At 39.0% G+C, this 6,760-nt stretch overlaps 1 protein-coding gene across 1 annotated transcript in view; it reads right to left on the bottom strand.

Moving 5' to 3' along the window:
* DUSP16 (dual specificity phosphatase 16) overlaps window positions 1-6,449 on the bottom strand; it is a 109,420-nt gene extending 102,971 nt beyond the window's left edge. The window contains exon 1 of the mRNA XM_004716213.3: window positions 6,373-6,449. The gene's annotated coding sequence lies outside the window, so the exon portion shown is untranslated. The remainder of the gene's footprint in view (window positions 1-6,372) is intronic.
* Window positions 6,450-6,760: the final 311 nt, after the last annotated feature.

Raw genomic sequence — 6,760 nt, 5'->3', positions numbered from 1 at the left:
TCAATCTTATGACGTGGGTGGAAGCAAAAGCTTTCAGAACCTTCCCAATGGGCATGTGATGGGGCAAGATCAAAATAAGATGAAGCAGCTGTAAATTTCAATCAGTACTCAGAGGTGGAATAAACAGTAAGAATCAAGGAAACTTGGAAGTTGTCAAATGTGAAATAAAATCCATACAGATCAATATCATAGCCAGTAATGTGTTGCAATGGACCACTCTTAACCATTTTGAGTTGGACAAGCATTTGGTTCACTATGCCAGGAAAGATTGATTTGAGTGGAATAATGTCACATTCATCCTCAAAAAGAACATTTCAAGATCTCTCTTGAAGTACCATCCTGCCTATGATACGATAATATCTACAAGCCTGCAAAGAATCCCAGTAACACAACTATTATTCAAATGTGCACATCAACCATTAAAGCTAGTGATGAAGAAAGTGAAGAAGTCTCCCGACTCTTTCATTCTGAAATGGATTAGATAGGCAAACTGGATGTACTGATGATTTGGGGTGATTAAAATGCAAAAATTAGAATGAAAAAGGAAGGATCAATTGGAAACTATGAGCTTGTTGATTGGAACGAAGCTGGATATCACATGATAGAATTCTAAAAGGCCAATGCAACTACCTTATTTTAACAACGTAAACAACTACCATACATAACTGTACATGTGCACCTCACAAGATGAAATACAAAGGCATCAAATTGACTATATCTGTGGGAAGAGATAATGGAGATGCTCACTATCATAAAACAAAATAGGACGGGCAATTGTGGAATGGACTATGAGTTGCTCATATGCAAATTCAGGCAGAATGAAGCTGTTCATAACGTCACCATGGGTTGAAGCCAACTCACAGGCACCTAACACCAACATGGTGGCTATGTTGTGTATAAAGAGTACAAACAACACATTCAATTCATAAGCACCTAGTAACAACCAAACCAAAGCCAAGCCCACCATCATGGATTCAATTGCTTCCCATGGGGTTCCAAAGCTGTAAACTTTTAAAAAGGTAAATGTCCTCATATTTCTTTTTGGGGTGTCTCATGATGTTGAGCTTCCAAATTTGCAATGGGAGTTTGAAACGTACCCAACCTCACCACCAGGATCTTGTCTCACCACAGCAGGGGGCTTCAAAAACTCATAGAATTGGCTTAAGGCTCCAGTGAGTTCCTTCTGAGCATGGACCATGGATGTGAATTGCCTTGCTATCATACAGAGTATCTATTGGAAAGCAGAATACGGAAGATGCAGTTAGTTTAAGATTTAACACCTTATCATTTGATCACCCTTTTGATCTATTTTAAATGTGTTCTGGATTTTATATTTTCTACTCCTTTTTAATTGAGATTTTTCTCTGTTTTACTTTGTTTTGTTGTTAGCATTTTAGTGTGTTTTGCTGTATATGAAATCCAGGACAGAGAAAGGTATTCAAACAGTAACTGGATTAATTATTTCTTGGGGATGGGACAGGTGAGGTAAAGGAGGGGAATAGGGAACTAATAATAATGTATACAAAAAAGAAGAAAATGTCCTAAAATTGATAGTGGTAATGAGTGTACAACTATTTTTTATATGATTGAACTATTAAATTGTATTGTATATGGATTATGTACCAAAAAAACTGTTGAAAGCCTAGTCAATAAAATAAAAATAAACATTAAAAAAAAAAGGAGGCTTCAGAAATGCACACAGGCTGTTCTACCCTGTCCTAGAGTCCTTTTGAATCAAAATTGACTCTAGGGCAGTGAAATTTGGTTTGGGGTTTACTGGTTTTTCCAAGTACCTTTGAAAAGTATGCATCACTAGCTTTTATGCACACACGTACAGACCCCTAACATACGTATCTACTATGTTTTTCCTAAATCTAGTATTTTAGTTTAGGATAAAAGAAATGCTTAAGTTCCTACCTCCTCTTACTTTCTTTTGCATAGCTTTATCCCAAGGTTATATACTGGTTATGTGTATAAAGAAAAACTATAGGCACTTGATTCTAAATGCACACCTACTTGATTTATATAAGCCCCTGTTGGCGTCTTCTACCTGAATTTTATCTTTGAAACTTATTAAAAGTTTAAAACTGCAAGAAGAGTGGAGGGCACATATTACTTAAGGAGGGCTAGACAAGTACTTTGTAAATGAACCCCAGATCTTGAAATAGTCCCTACGGCTTGTTTTCGGTTAACACTGCAAAGAATATGCTCCAAGTAACAATCAAAACAATTAAAAAAAAAACAAAACACCCAGGCAGTCAAATCCCACAGCACCAAATATCTACTCTGCTTCATTACAGAACTGACTTTTACTTTAGTTCTCCACTATTTTTAGAAAAGTATTAAAAATTAATAAGCTTAAAAAAGAATTGCCAGTAGGATCACCAGACCCGCTACAAAATTGTAAGGAAACACAATTAAGCATCCAACTTAAAAAAAAAACCCACCTCGGTGGCATCCTGTCAATTCCAACTCAGCAACACTACAGCGCAGAGTATAACTGCCCCTTTGGGCTTCTGACACTGCACATCATCACCAGAGTAAACAGCCTCTACCATCTACCCCAGAGTGGCTGGTAGATTAGAACTATTGACCCTGTGCTTAGTAGCTCGATGCATAGCAAGCACACAGAGTACAAACCAAACCCCACTGCTATACAGTCCATTCAGACCCACGGCAACCACTGCATGGTTGCAATTCAATGCAACTCATTGCATGAGTTACAAAGCAGAACCGTCCCCCAGGGTATTAGCAGCTATATTCTTTACAAAACCAGACTTTCTTCCATGGTGCCAATGGATGGGTTTAGACAGCCGAGCTTTAGGGCTCGTGGGGCCACCCAAGGTCTTTCATAGAGCACAAAGTAATTTAAAATTTGTGAGGTGAAATCTGGGCATCAATCATTCCCCTAATTGACTTATCTGATAGTGACCTAAATGGTTTACCTATACTATTTGCACATCACTTGTTTCGGAAGCTCTTGTAGATGAGGCCATCAAAGCAAACTGTTTGGGGAACTACCCTTTACAGAACTACCGAATTATTCCTAATGGAGAACCTCACACATAAATAGGAGTTCTTCACAGATGGCAGCAAAGTAAGAATTGTTAGCCAATCGCTACACAGGAGTTAGAAAATCAGTTTGCATGCTTCAAACAACATCAGAAAGATTTCTTTAAAAAGAAAAAAATGGTCAAAATGAAGTCGATGAATACATGGAATTCTATCGAAACTGGTGCGGGCAGCACAATTATGAAAAAGTTTCATCATTAACATTATTCCTCAGAATCGGCACCTACTCTCTGAACTATTCTGCATTTTCCCCGTCAGCTCTTTGATTACATTTCTAATTCCCTTGCTCACTCAGTGTGTGTTCAGGAATAGCCTCATCTTAATGCCTTAACCTGCTGCTTTAAATCCAACCAAACTTTGACCTCAAAATTATCCTCAATGTAAGTGAAGTCACAGAATTAAATGGCTTGTAACTGGCCTGCTATCATGTGCTTGACTCTGATCATTATTATCTTCCCAAGATTAATCACTGTGACTTATTGTCTATTGACAATATTGACAATATTGTCTATTGTCCTTCCCTCTTCTCCCACCTGTTAGTCAAATATCTGCCCCTTGTCTGGAAGAGGGCCTAGCATTTAGAAGCTAACTATAAATCCACTGAATGAAGGGATGCATGGCATCCATCTCTAACCTCCCTTCCTCCATACGAATGTTAAGCAGCCTTTAAAGCCAGGCTAATTCCCTTATCTCCAAGAAGAGTGCCTCCTGGAAGCCTCCAATCCTTCATGTAGGGAACCTCACACTTGTTTATCTTTACCTATGTATGTACTTTCTTAACATCCTTAGAGTCCTGGGCTCAATAAAGCCAGTGTCCCCAACTACTGGTTCCCCTGTGTACATAGTACACTTCCGTTTTACATATAGTTAACCAAGAAATCAGTCTCTACAGCCCCTCCTCCTAAATAAGTCAAAATGGGGCCAGGAAAAGTAGAGTGAGTCCCCTTTTATTTTATATTATCGTTGGTAATTTCACGTTTACTTCCTGGTCATACTTTAGTTTATCCTCTGGCCCCTCTCCCACGTTAAATTTCTTACGTGGTAAAAATCCCTGTGACTTTTTCTTGAGAGCCATCATGAGGTTTCTAGCTCCAATCAATCAGAGAGGGGTGACGTTTCCTCACTGTCTGGTTGCTGGGGTACCTGCTGATATTTTCCTCAGATGCCTTTTTCCTTCCATACCAAGAGGTATCCCATTTCCTTCTGTACTAATCATACCCTGACAAGCGGTTACGATTTCTCTGGACCTGTCCTCGGTAATCTGCCTTGGATCCTACTTTCTGAGTCACTCCTCTGTATTTCCTCCAGTCATTTCTTTGATTAAATTCCTAAGTCCCTTTCTCAAACAGTTTATGTTTGAGAATGGCCTCACCTTAATGCCTGAGCCTTCCTTAAATCCAGCCAACCTTTATAACCTCATCCCTTCCCACAGCCAACTCTTGATCATCTGGGCTAAGGAAATATATAAAAATATCAGATTATCCACAACACAAAAATCAGGGAGTGGGGGTTCTGGTTTTAGAATGTACCATGAGGAGCAAGGTTTGATGACTTAATTATATTTTGCTTTCTTTGATGATGAAAGATGTCTGTTTTTAAATTAGATGCAGTTTAATTTAAAGGGAAGTCAATCAAGCATCAACTGTGGTCCCTCCCTCCCACCGCCCAAGAAGTCTTTCCCACTTCAATATGATAAAACTTATCCTAAAATCTGGTTTGTATTTCTCTTGTCTTAGCTCCCCTTTTCCTTGGCATTGTCATTCAAATCAGCTCACCATATATTAACTTATCTCTTAAATTTTAAATATCTTTCACTTGGAAACTCAAAACACTTTAAATGACATTAGATCTCCAGAGAATGGTTAGTCTCAACACAGGATAGAATGTCTTTTTGTCAAATATTCCAAGAAAACTTAGGTTTCTAGGATTAATTACAGTCATCCGGGGCAAATGTTTAGTAGGCAAATATGATTGGTTGGGAGAAAAAAAACTGAATGCTGCATATCTCTGTATCTGCTGGATTAATGTCCCATAATCCAAACTGTATTCCATTCCCAATACTGCAATTTATAAAAAACAATATCAAAACAAACTCATACACCACAGCCTAAATTCAACACGCCCTGAGATCGCCTCTTAAACCCTGATCTCAGCCTCCATTCCCAACCATGGGAGGTAATAAATGTATGAGGTTAAAAAAAAGAAAAAGAACTAGGTTAATAAGATCTTCTCTTTGCCCCCTTGTCAGTGTTACTATCATTAAGCTTTTGGCCACCGAGACCCAGACCCAGCCCCAATTTGGCACGACTTCTGGGCATTTACCAAACTGAACCAAAGGACAAGGACTTACCTAAGTCAAGGGGCAAAACTTAACACGTCAGGACCTCAAGCCCCTGTCCCCTCCACAATAATGCATAGTCTAAAAAACTGTAATATCTAACTGGGACACCCACGAAAAAGTAAGTACAATTTAAACCAAGTCGTGTATTTAACTGTTTTGAGTTACTGTCCTACTAGAGGTTTAAATAAAAAATTTTCAAACATGACTACCAGTTTATATCTTTTACACACGAAAGTAGGTTACGAGTACTTGAACTGACTTGGTTTCAGAGACTGGCATTAACCATTGTGACTAGCAGAATGAAGAATGAACACTCATTTCTGATCTCTCCAGAGGTGGAACTTGGGTAGGCTAAGTGCAAAATGGTTTACTTAAAAAACAACTCCTGAGCGGGGATTAGCGAGCCAATTCTTTAAAATATAAAATGTTAACAAATACTACTAAAAAAGTGTTCCCCCCTAGTCCTCAATCTCAGTAAATTCCACTTGATTATAAAGCTTAAAAAAAAGCTGTCACAGAGCCTATCACATTTTTACTAAAATACCTACACAAAGCCATGAATTCTTACTTTTTTCCATTTACTGCTCTCTCCAACCTGCTGCCTTTCCCATAGATAGAACTCCCCAAGTCTCCATTAATTAGGGCCTCCGGAGCCGCGAGTCTATCAATACACAGGTTCCTCAGGAAAAAGGAAAGAGTTTTTCTAATTCATTAACTCACTCTGCTGACTTTCTTCTTTCACGTTTTCCCCTGAAGTTTCAAAACGTTAAAAAATGTTCCTCGCTGGAGATGAAAGAGAATAAATCTTCGGAGTAAACAGTTGTCGCCTAAGGGACAGTCCCACAGTAAGTGAGTGGCATAAAGCAGCATTTTGTTGACAGTCTTTCCCAAAATACAGTCGTGGATGGTACATTTCACCCCGAGAAGAAAAAGAAGGGGAGAGAGAAACAGACACATACCTGGTCATTTTCTAAACAGGTTTGATAGGTTTCCTTCACCCCTATGAGTAAAGTATTGACTTAGGATCTTTTCAAGCACAAGTGGCAGCCAGAGCACTGAGTAAACAAAAGCTTGCGCTTTAAACGCCCTGCACCTTAACTCACCTCCCCGTGGTTCAAGGGAACAGCACGACGAACCCCGCAGCAAATGAGATTACGCAACAGGTTTTTCCTCTCCACCTTATTCATGACAGGCTAGTTAGAGGTGTGCTTTCCCCAAACAATTTGAGAAACCCAGGGCTTCCACACACGAAGGATCTTTTGCAGTTGACATTTCATAAAAGCCGGGGAGGACGTTAAAGTATCCATTCATTATGTGAACTCAGGTGAAATCCTAAATGATTTTTTT

Source organism: Echinops telfairi, unplaced genomic scaffold (assembly GCF_000313985.2).
Source record: "Echinops telfairi isolate 266 unplaced genomic scaffold, ASM31398v2 ScPeMD7_1957;HRSCAF=2489, whole genome shotgun sequence".
In the NCBI taxonomy this organism is placed as follows: domain Eukaryota; kingdom Metazoa; phylum Chordata; class Mammalia; order Afrosoricida; family Tenrecidae; genus Echinops; species Echinops telfairi.
The sequence above is the reverse complement of the archived record's forward strand: the minus strand, read 5'-3'. Positions and strand labels throughout refer to the sequence as shown.